General features: G+C 45.2%; 2 long non-coding RNA genes across 2 annotated transcripts in view; both read left to right on the top strand.

Annotated features, from left to right (window-relative positions):
- The window catches only part of LOC111262909 (uncharacterized), a 61,887-nt gene that overhangs the window by 11,024 nt on the left and 26,591 nt on the right, over positions 1–24,272 (top strand). The window lies entirely within an intron of this gene.
- Positions 660–19,659, top strand: LOC147753139 (uncharacterized). The gene is made up of 2 exons (XR_015312085.1): positions 660–2,118; positions 19,190–19,659. It is a non-coding gene; the product is annotated as an uncharacterized LOC147753139 (long non-coding RNA).

Raw genomic sequence — 24,272 nt, 5'->3', positions numbered from 1 at the left:
CTCATGTTCAGTTGATTCGTAATACCAATAGTAATAACTGTAGTAATAAAATATCTTAACTAGCCTTTATTGGTATTCTTGTCTGAAGCTAACACCGCTGGAAAGAACTTTCCGATACGATCAGCGGTCTGAGTGTCTGCATAAAGTTAACACTCTGCTCTTTTATCTTGTGGCACCTAAATACCTAGCAAGGTAGCAAGATAAGTTGAAGAAACGTCAGTTAACTCGAGTTATAATTTTAGAACACAATTATATTTGCTAGTAGATTCGACAAGCGATCAATTTGAGGCATACTATTATGCCTCTGGGTATCGTACGCGAAATAGTCATCACTAGAAATGACACCCGCTTGGTACCAAAGTGATACTCCCGCCTTTAAATAGGAACAAACGCACGGTGACGCCGAAGTTTACTTGACCAGTTGACGGCAAATGGGTTTGATTGTAAGGTTAGTTTCTAAGGCAGCTGCTGTCTTAGGGAACATATCGTTTTTTCATCGGTGTCAAGCGTGTCTCGTGCTCAACCTGTGATTTCAAGACTCGCTAAAGATTGGAAGATCAGCAAATAAGCTAACTACAAGATCATTAAGTTTCGATGGTGTCAAAAAAAATATACGTTCTTATCATCATTGAATAGAGTTTGTTTCAGCAGTTGTTTAATTTAATTATCGAAGTGACGCTAATTAATGTAATGAAGTCTTCAAGCAGGTTCATTTAAAAGCTCCAAATTCAATTGCCCTCTAAGGAAATACTTCGTTTATTGTGAACTATTGAGCCCGCTTTTTGAAACATCCTGTGCACATTACGATGTCGGACTACGTACTATATGTCGAGTCACGTACTATAAGCTACGATAGGAACGATACGTGTAACGTGTCGTTACTCCGTAATCTTCATTACATCATAGGACAAACACATTTTCTTATGCTATCCCTACAACGATCTGAACGGCTTTCTCTCCACAAATCCCATACTGTCGCTTTCACCTAGACAAAACGTGAGATCTTCGTCACAGTTCTCACCCGGAAAAATCTTCATCGGTGGAGGACAGTGGTAGTATGATTTTGAATTTCCACAGTGCGCTATATTATTGCCTGAACGCGATGCTTCTGGTTGGGCTATTGAAGTATGTGTCTACATTACGTTCCGCTCACGCAATCTCTAAACCTCCAACCCTCTATTTCCAATCACCTTTTTTCATCATCTGCTAGTGCTTGCGGTCGGCCCAACATTGGCATTGGCTGAATCTGTCCGTGGTGCATTCGGCGAACGGGCCCTGGGATCGTAGCAGACAACGAGTTAATTTGTCTTTTCTCATTCAAAACTGGTTTTGGTGTTATCGTGAAGTGACTTCGTTAAATAGATATATTTCCCACAGGGAATTCCTTTCCATAGAGGGAGCTCAGATGGGGAGGGAAAGCCGAGAACTGAAAAACCGAGAGCGTAAACTCTCACTGGATAAACGCATCCTTTGGCTCGCTTCGGAGCCCTCTTTGCCCAAGTAGCGGTAGACTTCTGTATCAAGCTGTTCCGATAATATTCTCGCAGCCTCTATGGTGGCCACACGCAAACCCACAAATGCTGTCTCAGTTGAACGAGCCCAGCACTTGCAGCAATCGTCATTGGTGTAGAATGGGAAGAGCTGGGTACCAAGAACGAGTCGAAATGACACTCTTTTCCGCTCAGGGCACAAAGATGCACGGAAAACTGGAGGAAAACAGCGTAATTTGAATTTTGACTTTTGAATTCGGCGGGCATCGTTCCTTCTGTTGTTTCAACTACGAATAGCCAGCGCCATAGAAAAAAAACGATATGTGGCCACCGATTGTCGCAGTGGCATAGGCGGCATGGGCTTACAGTAGCAGGACCGGCATTCTGACGTGGGCCAGGCTCAGTCGCTCTCGTCGTCTTGAAGATTCCGAACGAGCGGCTATAGAGGACCAAGATTTGCCGCACCGCTTGCCGCTGGCGGTGCAAGAAAAGTACGTGAGCCTACGCCAAATGAGGAATTAGTGACAAACGAAGGATCGTTATGAACGATCGCGCACAGCAAAGGCAGCCATATAAATACGTGATGGGGCTTACGTGGATGTCTGCTGCGCCAGCCGACTTCTCTCGGGTGAGTCGGGCTGCACTGCCGGCTTGAAGGAGCAAGAGGCAAATTGGCAAAGCTATATACACAACACAAAACAAGGACACTACACCGTTACTGCGCCTGCCTAGCTTGGTGCCTGTTTTCTGTGGAAACTTTCGTTTATGCTTGTGCAGCTCGTTTGAAAATGGGTTTTAGTCATTACTCCTTTATTGTTCCATTGCCTTGGGTTCTCCCCCTCGATGTAAAGTCTTCTGGGCAAACGTCGGATACACGAGAGCAATTCGACCGAATCTTGGTGCATGCAGGTATCCCCCAGTTACCATGAGCCGACCGGTAGTCGATGCATTAGTCTGTATGACGAGGTCTCAGTGTATTAGTCGATATGCTTGGAACGGTGGGTGTTACTCGAACCAACGCATTGGTGGGCGACGCGCGATGACACAGAGAGAGCAAACGGGTACCCTCGTCATATACGATCAGACCTGTGCAGTACTTCGAAGTGTTCCCTAGCACACACACATACATGGTGGTGGGAGCCTTCGTACTCCTACGATCACGTATTGTATGTAGAAGTTTGTCTCATGTGTAGTTTGGCCTTTTTGCTTTAGGAGCTGCAACTCAAATTACAAGTCCGGGATATGAATAAGTTCTGCTTTAAAGGACCATACGACTAGGAACGAGAAGGCCACCAGCAACTATTTCGCATTAAATCTGGGCAATTTGACTGGTACGACCCATAATGACGGCTTAAAGGCTAGACGAACATCGTTTCTCGGCTCGTATAATACCGATGGTCTCACATGTCATAAACGCAACCACATTCACGGACTATACCGCGAACATTAGTGATGTGAAGTGGATTGTAGCAAAAAAAAAAAACAAAGATTGTTCGGGCGAAATGAAGCACGGTGGAGTCGATGAAAACTCTGATTATTTTCCAACTTTCAGTCCTCGGGCGGGTGGAGGGTGGACGAAGTGTCAGAATAAATTCGACAAGCTGCCTTACCCTCGCAGGTGTGCAAACAACCAGTTAACTAAGTGCCTGCGCCTACAGTGTAGTCTGACTTGCATTGCCTTACCTTAGCTGCGGCTACCGAGACTTGGTTGTACTTGTAACCTATGAACAATACGCAACTTCTGCTTCTGCTCAGAACTCTTCCGCCACTTTCACATTTTCTTTGCTGCTGCATCATGGAAAAGTCCTAGTTTCCGGTACAATAATTTAACATCATCAGCAGCAGTCTCTAGTTGAAATAACGAAGGTTCCGTGCTGCTACTGTTGATGTTCTAATGGAGCTTAATGAAAAGCGGCGGCCGTCAGCGGCCACCGTCGGCAGCGAAAGTGAAGTGATATTCTTGTTTTTTTATTTGCCATTGCTGCCACATTCGTTTCAAACTTGGGTGTATGGGACCTAGGAGCTGATGCAGACTTGGAATAAACTTATTCCCTGCTAGTTTCGCCTTTGTCGTTGTTGTTCTTTTAGTGCCTTCGTCTGCCGCCTAGACGGCTTAGCTGTGATCACCCCGAGGGCGCTCTCTTTACGTCTGTGTATGTATGTTACTAGGTATGCCGTCGAATGTCGAACCTTTCGACTTACTGGCGGGTTTCAAGGGCCGCCGGGAAGTGTGAAAGAGTCACGCAGACGACCTTATACACCATAAAACAAATGCATAGTCGCGCGGTTGCGTGGAAGTCGGCACAGGCTAAGCGCAGTACTGGTAGTAATACCGGAAAATGATATGTTAGTTTTGCAAAGATGAGGCCGACCAAGCGACCACCCGAGCGATGGAAGAAGCTACGTGGAACAGAAGCTAGAGACGGTTGGTTCAGTTCCGACGCTTGAACGATAATTTTTCCACGAACGATGAAACTTCTAGAAAAAGCCCTTCAACGTCGCCTTGAGCAGGACAGATGGATAGGAAGGCAGACAGATGCTGCCGGCTAGGAGTAAACAATTTAACGAGACGCAGCGTAGAACGAAGGCGCGCACTATAAAGTATTACGGAACCAGCAGAATTTCAAAGAACTTGCTCGAAGGCTTAAGGCTTTGCGCCGCTGCCACCCCATTTACTTTCCCTCCAAAAGACAGCATCATAGTAGTGCTGTACATTCTTCGAAAATGACAGCGTACATGAATGCAGACGATGAAATTGTCCGCTTTGCGCACTTCACACTGGAGAAAAAGTAGGAGATGGGGATAAGTAAATGGAGAGAAAGGGGCTTTTCTCTAGGCTTGTTGGTCCTTCCCTCCTCCTGTTAAGCCATTTGGCAATTACTTCTTAATACCATTCCTCCTCCTGGCCAAGATAATAGGAGAAAAAGCCGCGTTATTATCATCAATCAGAAACCTGCGGAATTTGAAATTAGCTACGGTTCGCTAGGCTAGTTCCTTAGGAAAGGTCGCTGGTGTTCCTTCGGAAATAACGCAACTTATATATTTAATCGGAATTCACTATATTCAGTAGGTACGGTGACAGGCTGGAACCTCATTGCCTACAGTCGGTTATCCTCGTAACGAACAACCGACGCTTCAGGATGTCAAATGAAACTGATGTAACACATCGCACTCGATACAAATAACGGTTGGTTTTCTATTGTCGTCAATTCTAATCGTTAGTTGCTCTGCGAGCAAAGGTACACCCCCGAGAACTCGATAGATACACACTTCTACTTAGATATAAGTATATACACGCATAATAGCTGCAGTTCTGCCCCGCCTCTTGCTCGAGTAAGTAGTGCCAACTTCCTCCTTCTCTCCTGCCGCGAGCTTGGTTCGACGGTTGTCCAAGCTCGCTCATGTCTTAAAGGCCAGACCTGACTTAGAGAAACGAACTTGCCCCGTTTTGTCTTGGTTAAGCGGCTATTTAGTTCTCACCAGTGTGTCTCATTGTATCATATCATTCCGTTCTGCTCTTTTGTGCTGCCTGTGTCGACCATTGGTAATTTGCCACCGTAACTTAGAGACATTGTTAAGACCGACCGCTTCCGCTTACCGACGACTACTCTGGTTTATCCTGGCCAAACAAAAATCGTGTTCAGCGGTTTGGCTGCTTTCCTGTTTCTGTTAGTGACCCCCTGTTTGGTCGCTTAGCCCACGACAATGCAACTCACTACGTTTAGCCCGCGGCCGAGGAAACCTTCCCAAGAAAAAGGCGAACCCACAACTTTTCCTGACCAATGGAGAAAAACGTATCGTAAAGGAGGGTAGTAAGCACTCTGGGCGGACGAGAAAAGCAGAAATAATATCTATAATCAAGACGGCTTTGCTGAATTAACAAATACGGTCCACAGCAGCAGCAGTAGCCGAAATGAGACCAACAGCCTCACCAGCTACAGATCGTTAGGCCCTACCGGAACAATGCAGTAGTATCGGCCACAGGGTGGGCGCCTGCCATAATCGTCTGAGTAATAGCCTCCACCCAGCAACTGGTTCCATTGCCCTAGCTTCTCCTATCTCTGAATTCAGTTCAATGGTAGAAAGCGGAGCATTTCGTTCATCCTTGTTAATCGTTCTAACTCGTTCTTAAAGGTGCTTTAGCTAAGAGGAAACATTCTGTTTGAAATGCTGCTTTTGACTTGCACCCACGGCTTGAACACTCACGTACACTTACAAACACGCGTTACAAAGCGGAACGCTCTGCGAAGCGTAGCGGTAGGAGAACAAGGACCAGCCAGGAAATTTTAGGTTGGCCTATAACGCTGAGTATTCGCTGTAACTACCATTGACGAGTCAACATAGTTTAGACCTTATAACCCTTATAGCAGGCCGAAAAGCGAAAAAGCCAAATTTAGAAACCATCAGCAAGCAGCACTGGGCCCAGTAGCTATAGTAGTCTTACATGCGTGTGGTGGCTAGCTAATATGGCTCTCTCTGCTCAGCCGCTTCTTCCTCGTTAATATCTTTGCTGGAATGGACGGTTGTTTCCTACTCATGTCAGACAGACCTAGTGCCAAGGGCTTACAGGCTGCCAAACTGTAGCCTTAAACTAAGCTCAAAGTGCAAATAGAACAGCGACGGGGTTCTCATATATGGTAGTATAAGTGTGGTCGCGCTCGTAGTCTCACATTGTGTCAGAAAACGCTAGAATAGAATCTTATCAAGGCGGCTAAAGCTACCCAACACAACCAGGCTACTGTCTGGTAATATCGACGAGTGGCGTGCCCTTTTTCCATTCATTGTCCAACGGATTCAATGGGGAGAACGTTTAATTTGTAGTGAAACGTTGTATAATTGAGGGCAATTGAGGTTCTAGCAAGTCGTTGCTGGGTCAAAAGTTGCTGTTGAAGAACGAACGCTAGTCATCTCAGAAACTGGTCAACTAGGTAACACTCGTTACAAACTAGCACGCAATTTTAGTACGGTACTCAGTGAATCCGGCTTGCATTATAACAGAATTTTTTTAGTTCGATAGCGGGGTTGTTTTCTATAAACAGTCAGACGAAAGCGGCGAGTAGTCCTCGGTAAATAAGACCCCAGTACACAGCAAAAATTAGACCCAGAAAGTCTACATTTTTGCCCTTCCATCCCACAAAGTCCGTCGAAATAGGCTGAATCTGAAGCAGGACAAAACTGCTCAGGATGTCGAGCTGGTAACTTATCTGCTCTCATAAAAGGAATTGTAAGAGCTTTTCATAAGCGCATCTGATAATTTCCAAACACGATCAACATGCACTATATTATACAAAATGCCACCCTGATTTTCGTTGATATTGTGTCGTATAAAGGATAACATGCGAGCTTCTCCGACAGTCATAAGGCATAAGGCCTCTTAAGCCTGGTACGGGCAGCGTAGACGGTCACACAAGCTTCACGCGTTTTTCGTCGATCTGGTTTGCCAGCTTTTGCTAAGTCGGCTACTAGGTCAACGCTCTCAAGAACCCCAAACAGTTCAGTCTTGCAGTTGTTGGATCTTCGTCGCGCCTCTGAACAACTTATACTTTCAATGCGATGACTCAGATAAAGTTATGCAAGTAGATCAACGTGTATGCTATGTCTTCCTTGCTTAGCTAATGGCTTTTGGTGACCAAGCAAAATCCTTTAGGTGAAGCCGAGAGATGACGCAGAACGTCCTGTGCCTTCCGTTCTGTCTCTTAATGCAGCAAAAGCACAACACTGCGCTGTTTTATGCCCTGCACCTCAAAAGAGAGCTCTTTTTCTAATCAAGATTGCATCAGCTGCTGGCTGTCAGTTCATCAGATCAGCGTCACTGGCGGCTGGATGCCGTGCCACTACTTCAGACGTGTTGAACCAGTAAAGCTTCGTAGCTCATAATAAATTATATCAGGGACTAGATCTCGCGTCGGCCACCTGCCGGTGGCTGCAGGAGATGTCCATACGTTCTCGTCCCCATGTGTGCTGTCAGCAGGAACATGTCTGGTCAGCAGTACATGCGCGGAACACATCGTTACTAGGCCACAAAGATAGACTCTTTGGAACCGCTCGCCTGGAACTGACGTTGGACCCTGATATAGACTGAACGAGAGTAAACGGCGAGAGAACGGCAGAGTTAGCTGAGAAAACTTTACTATGAGCTGGGGAAACTGAAGTCTTTAAATAGCTCTAAACTAAATTGATTTCCACTTCCTACAAATTTGCAGTACCGCCTGCAGTGCCGGTAGACTTCACAAAGCAGTAGCTAGCCTACCTATGATATGGCTCTGCCCGTACTGCTGCTGCTTATGCTACAGGATTGCCACCAGTGAGTTGAAGACGGAGCGCATCGCTCTAATTTTACCTCTCGCCGCCCACTACTCCACTGAAGGGATAACAACCCTTGGCTTTGTGGGGCACACCCACATGTGTGGGTCGATGCCGTGCTCTCAGTTTAACATTATCGCTAGAAACCGCAACGCACATATTTCATTATCGACTTTCGATTAATCTACACCGGCTCTTACTGCAACTACCTACGAGTCTGCATACTAATTCTCTGAGTGGGGATAGCGACGGCGATGGGGCCGGATTGAAGGAAACGTATAAAGGTGGACTTGAACAAAGAGGAGAATTTTCAAAGCAGCAGTATATTGCACAGACTCCAAGAAACGTTCGTAACCATCTCGACGACTGATGCTACTGTTGTATTGCGGTTCCGCAAAACGTATATTCCTATCGGTTGGTTCGTCTCCGTCTGCAGCAACTCCCACCCAATTTTCCAAACAGGTCTCCTTTGATGGCCTAGCCTCTATTTTCCACATCTGTGCCCGCGATTCGATGGGGCAGAGCCGTTACGAGTTTGAGAAGAAAGCGAATGCTGGGCAAGGAAGCTCCGGCGAATCCGGCAACTCGCTCTGTGTCGATTTGCCAGATCCGAGGTTGTCAGCTATTTTTTTAAGCTTCAAGGGTACGCATGTATGGTGCGCAATGTTTATTGTGCCCTTTCCTACTTCGTTGTGAAGCCCGCCTTTTATAGGAGTTGAGAACGGCGTCATAGCCTCACGAATCGTTCATGCTTCTGGCATAACGCCTCTGGTTTTAGGCATTTACCCTCCCGCTTTTCTCTCGGTGGAGGTAAAGCCTTTAGCTGTCCAGTAGCAGAAAAAAGCAGCAACCGTTCAATCCCAATGCCACCCTCACTTGCTATTCATTCTATATTGAACGAAAGAGGGGTGGCTGGGCCCGCCCGCATTAGCCTATTGACACTTGGCCCCTTTGAGCTCCCGTGGAGACCGGTTCACTCTGTGAGCCTCTTAACAATGAATGAAAAACCTAGTAACGGGACCATTACAAGAAAATAGCTTTGAAAAGAAGCCACAATTCCGTTTCACGTTCAACGGCCATGCTATGCCCTAATGACGCCCCTTATGGCACACACCCTCTATCTTCTCACCGACATGGGAAATTGAGTCTTGTACGTTAGCGGGCAGAATCATGGCTGTCTTGTAACGCGGTGAGTGCTGACGAAACGAAAATGATTTCTCATGGATCCAGTTGAGCGTCTATGTGAAAAGTTGAATTTCGTTGTATCTTATTCTTCGCATCTTAATCATGATCAGTAATATACGTTATAAACGCCATGTTAAAATATATACAAAGCTTTATAGCGACCTCGTATTCTCACGGTGGCGTGTTGGTGCATGCTATATCGAGTTTTGCCTCCAGCGCCACCGTTAGGCACTGCATCAGACGGCTTGCCTGCTTCACCTGGGAGAAAACACATTTAGAGTGGCATCGTAGTCATCATAACAGATTTATCTGTAGATCACTGTATGCTCTGGTTACCACAAAGCACTTGTCCTTTACCAGAGTCCGCTACCATGCGTCATTCTCGTTCTGCACGTAAGAACCGCTACATGCGGGTGTCGCGCGCGACCCACGTAAAGAACTCCGAAGGCGGCAACGAAGCGACCTAATCCTGCCGCTGCCCTTTTCCACGAGACAAAACTAGTAATCCAACTGAGCGTCCATCTTTCAGCACGGCACGGCGAACCCTGAGGAAGAGCTATCAAAGAGCTTTGCACTCCGTGAAAGCTATGTCCAGTAGGCCAACAGACTGTGATCTTTGTCGGTCATTGCCCTTAAGCCTCTTTATGTAGGTTTACCGCTAACAGGCAGGAACGATGCTACTGTGACAAAACAGACCACAGTCGTAACTGCGGCAGTAACAGCAGAACCCAATAGGCTCACCAAGAGAAAGAAAACACAACGAGAATCCTCTCGATAATTCAGCTTCTTAACGAGCGTACTATGTTCTTCGCTATGGCTGCTGAACTTGGTAGATTTTTCACGATGTGGAAAATGACTACCAGCAAGCTTCCCCAATTCTGTTTGAATTTCAACGCACTATCATCCAATTCGCTACCCACGAGACTCTTTATGAGGCTTTCTTGGCACTAGCAGGCCCTTTTTCAGTACCCATCTGATTGAAGCACTGAATGAAGTGTGAACCAGGTCCATGCTGGGGCAGCTAGCGCTAGCTAGCTGGCTGGCTGGCTTCCACCACTACGGTATAACAGATATCGCAAAACAGTTCATGCTGGACGGTAGGCGGAAATTCAGCGGCGGTAGCTCAAAGTCTCAGAAATACTGGCGAAGCTTTAGCCCTCAATGAGAAACGTATTGGCTTTAAGAGATCGTTCTTTCACAGCCACCGCTGGCGCTATCAGCCACCAACCTTTAGCTGACGGCGCTAATATCTCACGCCACAGAAAGCGTGCATCATGTCGTGACTGTTTTGTCACAAGGATTTCGAAACGACTTCAGGCCCGTTCGCGCCAAACAGCGTTTGACAAGCTCAGCACGAGCGAAACAATTGTTCGATTATAGTCTCCGATAGACGATTGGGTCATCAAAAATATTGTTAATGTATAATTTTTCATATCTATACGATGCAACCGAGTCATCAGTGGAGGAAACATTTTAGAGGAGTAGCTCCGCGCAGATGTCGCGTCCTAACTAATGCTTTCGGTTATGGTATACAAGCAAACCGTTTCGAATCGTTGAATTTTTGGCACTGCCGTTAGTTACTCCATCAGACGGGTGGCTCTTAGAATTAAATCTGTTCACACTCGGACTCGAATCCAGACCACTACGTATTACTCAAGTTTAGAATGTGTCGCGGGCTATAAGAACACGCTGGAAGTCAGCTCTGTATCCCATAAATATATATATGTGTGTTCAACAGTGCAATGAAACATAAATGACATGAAAAATATTCAAATGACTCTTTAGGTACAAGTGCAGCGACTCTATGAACGGGGAACAGGCCGTATTTTCCAGAGATAGTCAAAATCGACTTTTCTTGACTCTCTCCAAACGTTCGCTAGTGGAAGAGGAGGATGTGGAGGGCACGGTGAAGCGTAATCGCCCCTCTATATGGCTTCACTGGGCGCAACCAACGGTATAGAGGCCTTCCTTGAGAAAGAATGAAAGTTTGCGCATTGGGTGCACCGGTGTGGCGAAGGGTCTGGTGGCTATTTCCCGGCTACATGGTTCGTTAGCTTCGCACCCCTGCTACCTGTTAGTATGCCTTAGTACTCTGTAGCACCTGTTTAACAGGCATATGCAGCCTACTTTTGCTACGAGTCCTTATGGAGCTAGAGAACGAACCGTTCGTTACATGGTCCGCACTAGCCATCCGGCAGATAAGTAAGAGGGACTGAATAAACAGAGGTTAGAGAAGTACCCAAACCAGTGCGCAATGAAGTGCTTGCAAGGTGCCAGCCGGCTGTAACTGGAGTCAACGCCTGTAGTCGACATATAACGCAAGCGGAGCTCGGGATAAGATAACGCACGAAGGTCTTCATCTACTAATAACTGCCATTCGATGGCGAGAAGGAGGCAAAAGGTAATAGTTTTTTTCATACGTTGCTGCTCTTCAACGGCAACAGCAAATGTCACGCGTTCATATAGTAACCAGCGAGCAGACGCGAGACAACTACGGACGGTTTTTTGGAGCAGATTGACGCAGTGGTTCCAAGAACAGTGAGATCTCCGCCTCGAATAATATCCCTACGATGCAATAACATACAAAAATCAAACCAAACTTGTTTCTATTCAACAAGTTCGGAAAAACGGTTATCGAGAGAAAAGTCGAGGTTGACCACTGTGAATCAATGAAAAAGAAGACGTTGTCCTATTTTGGAAATCTGAACTATACGATCAAAAATCCGCGCGAAAAGTATTCATAGGCCCTAGCGGGGTGATTAGAGAGGTGACAAGAACACACGGCAAGACCAATATACTATGAGTATCGGATGTCCTAAACCAAGTATAATAGGCTCGACTAACCTAGAAAATATGCGCTACACATACACACAACGTAAACGTGTGTCTAACGTCTTTCGTTCCTTGTGTCGTTCTAGCATTAGCTCAGTCGTTATATCAACCAAGAAACAGAATATCTGTCCGTCTACACTTTATTGTCCATTCATATCGAACATAACCATATCCATTTAATATTTACTGTTCATATTGTTCTGGCCTGCCACTTTACAATTTTCATACATGAAGTTTATATCGATTTGAGGTGCTCTAAATAGCTGATCTTCCTCTTCCTTTCGGGCAATTGAATTTGACAAACAAGAGGCAACAGCAGCAGCAGCAACGACAGAAATGATTCTGTATCAGAAGCTTCATATCAGTGACGCATATAATCATGCTATGGGGGTGCGTGGATCAGTAAACTCTGTGCGCTAATATTTGACTTACGCGAATTACGGCTTGCTCGGCGGTGCACAAGCGTCAAATGTCGCACACTGGACGCCGCCATCGCCCGGCCCGAACTCGGTGAAATACTGATACTTTACTATATTGTAAAGTCATACCCAAATGACTTGCTCGCTCTATGATTAGTTGACTGAGTGGACAGTAAGGCGGGTCTATCTGGCCTTCCAGGCGGTGGTAAACGATGAAAAAGACCGTAGCCGAAGTATGCGAAGCGGGAAAAAGCTGTCTGTCAAAAGAAGGGTGAGAAGAAACATTCTGCCACGACCTAAAGGAGAACATAGCCGATGGTGGCAACGAGACCTCTAGTACTACGGGGGCAAATTCCGTTCTAGGTTACATGAGCCTATTCAGGCCAGAGCATCAACGCAGGTCGACAGCACGGACAGAAGTAAAAAAGGAGTGGACAGCTGACCGAAACAAAGGATACTGACTGTATAAAGGATCGATAAAAGGGTGAGTGGGTGTGTAGGTCGATGCATTAAGGTAAGTAGGGCTGGTTTAGCCAGGACTAGACCACTAACAGTCTCCTTCTTACCCCTGGAGACCCCAGTGAGCGATAAAAGAGAAAACAGATCCTTTTGGGAAGAGCCGTCCCCGTCTAACCCAACCTTGCGATGCTCGTTCAGTATTGCACGATCGAATAAGAACGTTGGCAACATTATAGCTGGATAACAATAACACGAAAGAATGTATGGATGGACACCTATGATCAGTGCTGTAGACATCTAGCACAACTACCTCGGCTCTCGTATTATTAGATTAGAGCTCATACATAGTGAGCGAATCAAACCTTGTACGTCTACCTTACAAGGCATAAGGGGTTCGGGCCGAAACACTTCGCTGACAAAAGAGAGAAGTAGTAGAAGAACGTGTATAATATTTTATGCTGATGATAGATGACAAGTGTTAGTTCATGTGATGATGAAGTTGGTTCCTATAATTCCGCAGAGAACAGCTAGACGCAATTTCGAAACGTTAATTTATCACAGTGTCGCAAGTAGACATAGGTAAAAGTACACACCGTTCATCAGAAAACACTATCAAGAAGAAGCGCGTCGTTTCTGAAAGCGTCGTATCGTACCAAAATAATAACATCGTCGAAACGATAGGTCCCATTTACTCTGTGTTAAATTCTGAAAAAATACTTTCAAATATATAGAAAATTCCTTCACTTCACTTAAATGGTAAACAGAAATAACATTGGTTCTCTGTTGCAACTGCAATTAGCATATCAGCCAGCTAGGCATTTGTAGTAGTAAGTGGTTAGCTGGCTGATCCGAGTTGGCTAGCTCAGTTATAATTGGTGTGTAAATTAGGTACACGCTGCTGAACAAGGCTGCGGCTTAGCATTTACAGAAATGTAGACACAGGGGGACGTGCGCCCCCAACTACAGATCTGCGTCCACCTATACGAGAATCTACATACATCGAGACGCTGACACGTTTTGCGCCCATTCAGTGTTGCTACTGCTGGCACGTTGCCATCAACGGCACCGCAACGTCTGCCAACACTTGCGCGTGATATGTTCGTGAAACATGGATAACCGTACATGGGACAAACTGGTCCTGCCCTGAAGCCGATCCTGCAAGAAAAGCCAACGATTGCACTTACATTCGCTTGGCCTCGACCCCTTAGCGTGAACGGGTGATCCTCTTGGGCGACTATGCGGCATCCTCATTGCCACATTACTTCTACTGCTTCTGTTGCAATGAGAAGCTACTGTCTTCTTTAGCGTCGCTGTCCAGGCGACGAAAAGTCGAGCGCGTAAACAACCGGCCTGCCGAGCTTACAAAGTAAGCTCATGCACCACCAGAGGCATCAGGGCAGGACACTGGCACGCCAATAGTTCCTAGCAGCAGTAGTAACATATATAACAACAAGAACATCATCAGCCATAACAACTTAACGTTCAACTACCTATGCGACTCTAGGTCTGACAGCAGCAGCAACAGCAGAAGTCATACTTAAGCGGAGGCCTAAACGCTCGCATACGCTCACAGAAGCGCGCACACACAAGAATACAAACACATTCAGGCACCCATCCATTCACCCGCCCAGCCGGCCACATAGCCATATTCGTATTGCAGTACTTCTCAGCAGCCATGCATCCTCATATTCCCATGCGGGCCGGACTTTCACGCGGCTGCCGTTCTTCTGAGGGCAAATGCATGTGTGGTAGTATTATTTTGGGGCATGTGGGATGTTGTGATGGGGTAGCTCGCTCCAGTTTGAAAAATGCGCCAAGCTCGAATGCACCAACGCTCCGGCGTAGCCGCTTTGAGTCCTGGTTGCCGGCTGCGTAGCTCGCGGCGAGTCGACAGCGGCGGCGGCCGGCAACGCCGCTTGCCCGCTCAGCTGGGCATCGTGGCGAACTCTTCGCGGAGGACTTGGGCATGACGCGTTCGCTAAGGAAGGAGGAATAACGTTGTCAGAGCAGACAGCCTGGAATACGACTGCCGTTGCCACTGCAGTGGGTAAGGGTTGTGGAAGGCCGACGAGAAGGAGAACTGAGCAGCACGAGTACCGTTCATTGGCATGGTCTGGAGGGACGATGACGAATGTCTCAAGCGCTTAGGCCCGCTTTGCTCCCTTTTACTCCTCCCCGCGGCCCCTGGCGTTCCCAGCAGCAGCAGCAGTTGAAGGCACCTCCAACCCAAAATCGTCCCCGCATACAGGAATCCCGGAACCCACCCGTCTAGACTCCGAAACTTAAAGATGGGCCTTTTAACGGTAGAAGCCGAATGACAATCTCGACCAAGCTCTATGAATCAGACTGTTTGAAGAAAAAAAAACTAAGGCTTCGGCTGACGGTCGTTACTCGCGTTAGAATCATGCCGCCTATAAGATTCTTCCTGGCAAAATGAGCATGAAGATTTCCGACTTGAGAAAGCGAACGATACGAAAGGTGTCCAACCAGCTACACGAGATCGTAAAAGTAAAATAGTTATCTATACTCCATATTGTTCACCTACCGTGCCTCAGATCTGTTGCCCATGAGGTTGACGACGAGACACCACTAGCAAATTTGCTGCACGTTAATTCGATCGTTCTCAGGTTCTGTATGTATGAGTATAGTTCATCCACGTACATGCTGCTCCTAATGTTACCGCTGCCATGACTGTTACTCACGGAAACATATATTATCACACATGCAATCATATATATGCATATTTAAACGCGACCACGTCACTGGACCAAATAAAACATCTAAATGCTAACAAACTCTGATACATCTATCTGTTTACATATATCCATTGAACCTTCAACGATATTTGACATTTAAAACACGAATGGTAAAGCCAGCTTGAACATTCGTTCGTTCAATTTATTCTTTGTGTGCATCCAACTATGGATTGGGTCTATATAGATGCGCGATACTTCCTCTGGTTAATGCAACCCGAAAATATCTATTTCAAGAGCCCTGAGCATGATAATAGACGCATTCGCTAGGATCTTGCGCTGACCCGACTTGCTTCATTTACCTGATTCCATTATGATGAGAAGAAACATGCATAAATGACCCGCGTTCACTATAACATAACTTCGAGCAAACTTTAGTAAATAAAAAAATTGAAATAATTATCCACAAGCTACTTCCAATTGTTGTGTATCCAGTTGGAAGCAGATCCTGTGAAAGCGATACGTTTCTGATACGAAGTAAACTTTTCAACGACAACCAACAGTCGCCAACGTAGAGCTCAGCTGACGATAGAACACCGACAAAGCTTAACCCAGCATCTGGGTCGACGAAATCCGTTGGGTCTTGTAGAACAATAATATTTGGAACTCTGACCATTGGCTGATAACATCGCTTCACTCAAATCAGGTCAATTAAGGCGCGCGCGAGCGACCGAGCGAGCGTGCGCACACGTACTCACAGATACGTTCCAAAAATGTTTTGACTCATAGGATGCAAAAGGAGAAAGATCATTGAAGCGTGATCTGGTAGCGCTGCAGCGAAGCGAACCATTTTTAAGCAATTCTTTCTCGTCGACGCTTTCGGTTCAATTTCAGAAACGTTTCAAACCCAACAGAAATTCACTTTCTACCTCTGCATTCCGAGGTTGCCGCCTAGGTTGTGCTTTCTCCTTGAGAGGCGACCCAAAAACCAAAGGGATTGATGTATTCACAGCGGAGAATTACTCATTGCAGTTCAAATGGGTTAGTCATGTCGTTGTCGTCGCCGCGAACAAACAAAGACGCGAACACCAAATGTTTCCGAAATTATTACCCGCCGTCTTCTTTTCCTTTTTGACGTTACGTTTCTAGATATGTATCCTGTTTCTGCAGTAATCAAAGTGCAGTGATTACCGTACTTGTATCATTCACTTACAAATATTTTTCTCACTAAAGAATGAATAAATACATGTATAATAATTGCGGAATAAAAGTATCGTTCGCCCACATTCCCGCTGATTGTCGACAATACGAGCATCGTTGACGGCTACAGCGGCAGTGGCAATGATAGCGAAACTACTCCGACCACCGGCAGTCAGTGGATCCGGGCGGAGTTTAGGATGGCTGTTTCGGCCCGTTCGTCCTCCTAAAAGCATAAGGAGAAAGCTGTAAACGACGATGGTGGCAACGGCTAGTGCCACTCAACGGGGTTGGGCCAATTCTTAGTGCCCAGAAGAGGCCTGACTGGAAAGAACGACGATGAGAGGAGGTGGTATTTTTACATTTCTAATGGATCCCTGCGAGGACCACGTAGCTATATGGCCGACCTCTTCTTGCTCCCCTCCTAGAACTCCCTCGATTCTCGCCCCGTTACCCTTACTTTGCTTCACCGCTACGGGCTTGCCAGCGCAATGTCGCTGCTGCCGGGGCCAGCCGGCGTATCAAGATCAAGTGCAGAGGCCAATACGGGGGGCAGAGCCAAGACGAACGGCGGTTGACCCCATTTGGCTGTCGCGAGAATCAGACATTGGAATACTATGCGACTATACTGGTCTCGGTGCGAGGGACACTGCACCCCGACGTTCCTAGAGCAGAAAAACGATGACGACGACTTAGAGTATAAGAAGGTCGTCAGAAACGCAAACGAAGGAGAACAGCTTTTCCTAGTCTTGTTGAGGTTCCTTCCTCTGCTTAAAGAAAGAGACGATCTTTAAGCCAAACAAGGAGAATCAGCGAGACTAGCTTAAGGAGAAAAGGATAATATAGATAAAAGAGCCAAGGACCATATGTCGATGATTATAGTAAGGGTGGGTGAGGTAACGGTGGATGAAAAAGCGCCACGATTGCGAGGAATGAGATCGAAGACTGTCAGTATCAGACAAACCATTCAAAAGAAAAAATCTGCCGGCAATACGGGCCGAGCCGACCAAAACAGGTCGAAACGCAACGGACTTCATGTCCCGAAAAGCCGCCCCTAGATGATAAATATCAACCACTAATTATAAACGAACGTTGTTGTAGTAGTTGTAATTTAGCATGTATAATTGTCGTACGTAGAGTACAAGATAATTATTACTAACGACTGATGAAAGGGAGGGAAAGAACAGGCAATTGAAGCATAAGATGGAACGCCTAAGAGACAGAGAGACAAGCAAGCTTCAACTCACGGCCTATAGGCCAGCGCCGTACGGACAAGAGACGGAGAAAAACTGACGATTGGGTCAGAGGCCAAGTTTTATTTTTTGCGCCCTAGAAAAACGTTTGAGCGCTTTCTAAATGTGAGCCAGGAAAGAAGGGCTTTTATTAAAATAATTTTTATATCCAGCAGCTTAACGATAATAACAGCTGCTGAAGGATGTTCATGTTCGTAGTCGAGGTTATTTGACAGGGGAAACGGGTCGGATCATTCTGCCTGGTACGCTAGAGAATACAAATATAACGGGTTTTCAAGCCCATGAGCTATATTACAGCCGTAGACCCGACAGAATAATTACAACTTTTCGGTTTTATCTTTGTTGGTAAATATAAAAGTGCAAGTTATTGATTTGCTTATTGAGTGTGTGCCTTCTATTTTAACATAGTTTTTAAATATGTCAAAACAGAAGGCTTTTTTCGACCTGTCCTACTACCATCCATCAGCACATAAGTGTCATTAAAGTGTCTCTTAAGGTAGAATAAAGGGGAAATGCTCGTGAGTAGCAATTATCAAGCCAGGCGAGATTTCTGACCAGACGATCCATACAATGCAAGTGTACGAGTGATTTAAAAGGTATTTCGTTAAATTAAATATTCAGCATTATGTTCGCCCAGTTAGCTACAGAAAGAAAACCTATACATCGTCTACTTGATGGGCCACTACCGGGTCAACATGCACATATATATATATATATATATATATATATATGATTCAGACAGATACCTTGTGGGTTTCATTTTGTTCCAGTACCGAACAGCACAGACAAAGCCTGTCGAAACGGTTTTCATGCAGAGGAAACAACAAAAACATCACAGCCATTGAAAAACTTCATCAATGCAGCGATAAACGTAGTATTCGATCAACTAACTGTGCTCTAGGTTATCTCTTTCTTGCTTTAATTATAACCCGAAAAGATCTGATACGTGGGTGATGTACCGATAGGTTAATGCAGCCTATCAGTCGCATACGTTGTCTACCTACAAGAAAAATCGTCAAGTTGTGCATCGTTCATAGTACTTCGCCGGAAATGCAATTGCTACAGAGATGTTAACTTCACACAGTTAGCTGGAAACCAACCTTTTCACTTAAGTTCTGCCCGCCATGATCACCTCATATTGACATAAGTGCGTGTTGAAGAACAGCAAAATAGCAATCGTCAAGAAAATAAAATAAATCGAAAAGAAAATAAAAAGCAAATGCAGAAAGATACCAAACTTCTGTACTTTTAGGTCACACAAAGCAAAAACAGTGAAGGATCTGTTTACTTTCTATTGAATAGAATTTTCTGTCTCACGGTAATCACATTGATGATAATACACTTATATACTATTTCAGCTGTTACTAATACGTCTACAGATAAAGATGAAACTTGCACCCAGGCAGGCTTCATTACGAACCATTATTGAGGCTTACTCGGAATACGATGTCCTTCCACACTCCGGTTCCTCAAATAAAGCATCTAGTCCAGTTCTGCTGCAACTGATCCGTATTCGTGTCGCCGAGAAACTACGCGAGGAAAAAGTACTACAATAACGAACTGTTATGCCCATTAAAACTGAAGAATTATATACGTTATGCTGGTACTGATGAAAATTGCCGCGTGCTTCTAAAGTGTCAACACAACAACATAGTAACACTCCTTAACCGCAATTGGGAACAGGTAATTTTTACTGGCTAACTCGTACGGACATCTTCGAAAGAGAGAAATAGGAGGCATTTTCTATCGAACGCAACGTATGGGCCTATGCAAATGAGCCATATTGATTGAGAGGTGGCATACCATGTAGGCGTTTATCAATCTGGGCACGTGTATGAATAGGTAAAATAAATATAACAATCTATAGAATTACAGAAGGGTGTGTCCATCTCTTACAAGGTATCATGTATAGTGTGTCTACTACTTTAACTAGTATCACAATTCAATCGATATCCAAAAAGCCCGTTAGCAATATCATTCTAACTATGCAGTTCATCGATAACGGTAGCTTATCGATTGTGACATTTCTTTCACAGCTATGCTCCGATCTATTATCCGACCTGCAAATTAAGTTGTCTACTTCTTTGCAATACATGCAGGACAACCTTTTTCCTCGTGGCCTTCTTTGTATATCCTGATAAGCACTTACAGTATAGTGAAAACCACTAATGAAGCAAAGCACACGACGTTCGGAAGATTATAACGATCTTCAGAGCTAGGTATTGTTTCGGCGGTTTCCAATTGAATCCATATGACACGTTGAGATAGGGGACAAGGTTGTTCTATATTATCAGCAGCATTGTTTCTACTAAGGAAACTGGCTTGATGAAATACGCTCCTTTCCGAACGCACCATTGGTAATAATTATTTTTATCATGATTATTAAGACGGAGTCTTTTACGAATATATGGAAGATCGGGATGGTTCCAAAGGGGCATTTCTGGTTCAATTTGGTGAGAGTCCCACAGTACCGGACAAAGAGCAGTCATGTCCTGCCTATGTCCGGTCTGCATAATGCATTTGCCCTTAGCCCCCCCAAAAAAAAATTCTGGTTCAATTTAAAGAAACACATTTTGTTTGCGCTGTTTTTATCAAAACGGCCGGTATAATAACTGATGCATTATTATATTTATCTTCTATGGTCATAAATGAAAAACGTAGGAAGCTGATTTGAATTTCTATTTCTTCTTGAAACTTAAAACATGCGAAGATATTAACTTCTGACGCAGGTAAAATGCGCATCTGCAAAATGATTTGTGGCATTGCATCTGCCAAGGACAGCACACAGATGGAACTTTCGCTAAGAGGGAGCAAATTATTGTGTTTTCTACTTATAAGTTATAGCTTTCTGGGCAAAGCTTCTTATCAAGGGAACAGGTAAACAGAACACAGACAAACGTTTAATCAGAAGAAAATAGATCTACATCGATATGCAAATGGACGAAACGGTTTTCCTGCCTTACTTCGTATCCGCTACTGATCCACCCTACGTACGTATATCAATCCGATCGTCGGGAAACGCTATCTCTTCTACTTGGGCCTAGATCGTCGCGAGCCGTATTTTGTGCCAACTTCCGAAGTAAAATCGAGATCGCAGACTCCCCGGCAGAAAAGTAAAGAATTTTCGAAAACCTAGCTACTAGTCTTTAATCCGAAAGCAGACAATTTCAATTTAGCGATAGCTATTGGCAAAGCAAGTCTTAATTAGAATGTATTAATAGCAATCTTCGCGGTTAGCTTTCGTCTAGTAGAAACCCGGATCGATTGCCGCAAAGTATAGAAGATAGAGAATATTGATCAGGAAGAAAAGAAGACCGTGACACGATTATGACATAGAATTAAACAAAAACCATAATAGCATTTTTTGCTCCCATCGCACTAGTACTCAGTTGAAGTTCTTAGCTGGCTGAAGCTACGAAATATAATGCGAATTGTACTGTTATTAAAGAGAGAACGCATTGACATGTGTTTGGTGTCGTATAAACAACGAACGATAAATTTGAGCGTCATTGTTTGTGACTACCAAACAAGCCAATATGGATATGTATCTACGTTATACACTTTGTTGTAAATAAAGGTAGCGATTATAAATTGAGATAAAGGGGCCAACAATTCCGAACGATTCCTCTAGTTAGCTCGTATGGGCAAAGATTGAAATATAGTTTTATGATCGTCCAATTGACGCGGGTGACTGTGTGTCGTTCACTCGTCGAACAGCAGTCAGATGTATGGTAATATTCCCTTTGGACAATCGCGAAGTGATTCGGCACGCTGAGACCTAACCGGCTCTAGTAATTGTCGAAAAGTACGATCATGTAGCGGAATTAGTATCTCAAACTAACAAGCTAACCCAACACAGCACAGGCTGGTTGCCTCGAATGAAATCGCGGTAAGACGATAGAGACCATTGGCTGTCAAAAAAGGCAAATACGACAGTTTGCCAACAAACTAACCGTACACATTGCTTGTCGAACTGTATATATATGCTGTTGAGCCCCCAAAAATCATTTAACGTTTACAGAAAACGGTCTCAAACATCCCGTATGTACGGCTGCAAGAAGCGTGTACCAGTCGCTTTGATTCGTAAATAGGTATCTAGCTGGCAGAAACGGGGTAGCAGCAACTGCATCCTCAGCAGCAGAACCCCGGAAGGTATCGGAGCACGCTAGCCAACGACTGGCTCCAAGTGAAAACTGGGTCTGAGGTGCTTTAATTCATAGCTATGTGATTCCGTTATTATCATCTACAAACAGGGAGCGTCAAGGGCCAAAATATCCTTGTTCGATTCGTCAGCCATAAGAATAGCCCGAGCGACGCAGAGCCAAAATCGTCCCTTTCTACGCTCGTAGAGTCCTTTGCGATAGAGCCGTTGTGGCTAAACAGGAGCCTAATAAGTGTAACTTCCGTCGGGCTATCGCACACATGAATAAGCAAAAAAAAACTTGTACATATATCGATTTGCACCAACTCTATATGATTATTGTGTGTCGTTTTGATTCTCCGCTCAGTGTTTAATTTTGCCTCGATATTAATTGTTATGGGTATAAGGGTGGGTGTGTGTGTGTGTGTGTGTGTGTGTGTGTGTGTAGATAATATAGACTGCGTAGGCTCCATATGTATGTATCTGTATTTACTGGCATGTTAAACAGCTATGTTGATGTCCATATGGCCAATTGGAGGGGGTCTGACCAGTGAAAGCAGGTTTTGTACCCAGCAATCGTATCTTTCGTCGATAACCCGTCTATAAATCGACGTTATACATCTTTGAAATTGGGCTAAAATGTTGCAAATGATCGATATTCCCCTAATGTAATCGTTAGCATATACGTCGCTATCAATGACTCATTGGAATAGATGTATCGAGTAGGAAAGGACATCTTGAGACACTGGAGACGTTTTCAAGCAGGACAATGTCGTTCTTCAGAACGTTACAGTCAAACACTTTTATAATTAGTTCGGACTTCACCTATAAAAGCTGAAATCGGTTCCTTTTACCTCGTTACATACACTAATGAACTATACGTTAGGATGCGTTATGTTTCAGTAGCGAGTGTTTACGATAACGGGTTTGTAAAATTGCCGGGATTCATCGACACGTAGCAGTTAGCCATGAAGTTAGATTGGGTAGTCAACTAAGTTCAATAGCTTTTAACATTTGACCCTCCAGAGTTACACCCATTCTAGAGTTTTCGAGCATAGCGCTGGATTGGTAGCGGCCCTAACGGTCTCTCTCGGTAGGTTACACCACACTGAATTCATATCTACTTAGCGGCCAATGAGTAACGTACGCCTCGGCCGTCCAATTTTCAGCGTTCTAAGATCTGCATCTCTGCACAACTGGTCTTACACCTTACGCATAGTGCGTCGTGTTGTGCCGTTACATTCATAAATGACTTGTCCGCGCTGTTCATGTAGGAAGTTCAAGTAAGCAAAGGACCAAGTCGCTTTAGGAAACGTGTGGCTTCATGGGAGTGATAGCTGCGGTTAATCTGGTAGTTAGCTGAGACTCGCGGCCGTCCAAACCGTTGACCAAATCGAGCCCACGCAACCCGCATTGAGGGCGTGCCCGGTTAAGCTCCATTGCCAATGCTGCTATTATTACTACAGCTGACCCAACCAAGCCGACGATCAGTGCCGCTCTTTGCTGTTGGACGAAAGTGTTTCGGATGCCTGCACTCGGAGGGGTGCGGCTCGATGCGAGGCTGGAAGAATGGTCGCTAGGTGAAGTGAGGTACGGACCACGAACAAGCCCAAAACTTTAGGATTTAGAACCAGAGATGGCCCTGCCATTAGGCGGCGAAGAGACTTAAGGGGCACGAGGCAAAACCTCACAAGCTGTATTGAAAACGACCGACTTCGACCACTGTTAATATACTGTTTGTTACTGGTAAGAGCCTGTTCGGCTATTGTCAGCTAGCATTAGCTGGCCAAATGGGAGGAGTTCCCCTTTGCTGCGCAACTCTAAGCCGTTCTTTTCCCTAAGTCTGAAGGTCACTTTGAAGCACCCAACGGAAACCGGCTGAAGACTGACGGTTAGCTAGTTACCTGCATACGCGGCAGCGCCTATCTGACGAATGAAGGAAGCCCTTTTGGGAGAAAGGCTGGCGAAGAAGACTTCTGCTACGGCTTGAAATTGCCCGATTATCTGCGGTTTGATGCTGGCCGAAATGGGTCTGCGTCGGAACTTTTTAACAAAAGCCACTTGGGGCTCATTAAGCTAGGTTAGGTGACCAGCTGGTTGGCAAGCAGGGGCAGGGACGCTAACGTTGACCCCGCACCTACATCTGGAGCGGCATTCAATACTGGCTACTCACTGGGTGAGCCTGGGTGATAAACGATAAGGGGACGGATGGTCTGTCGGCTATCGGGTGCCGCCGCGAGGATTCAGTATCTTCAGAGGTTCGTTCTGAAAAGCGTTGGTAGCAGTAATAGTGGGTAGCC

Source organism: Varroa jacobsoni, unplaced genomic scaffold, assembly GCF_002532875.2.
Source record: "Varroa jacobsoni isolate VJ856 unplaced genomic scaffold, vjacob_1.0 scaffold_713, whole genome shotgun sequence".
In the NCBI taxonomy this organism is placed as follows: Eukaryota; Metazoa; Arthropoda; class Arachnida; order Mesostigmata; family Varroidae; genus Varroa; species Varroa jacobsoni.
The sequence above is the reverse complement of the archived record's forward strand: the minus strand, read 5'-3'. Positions and strand labels throughout refer to the sequence as shown.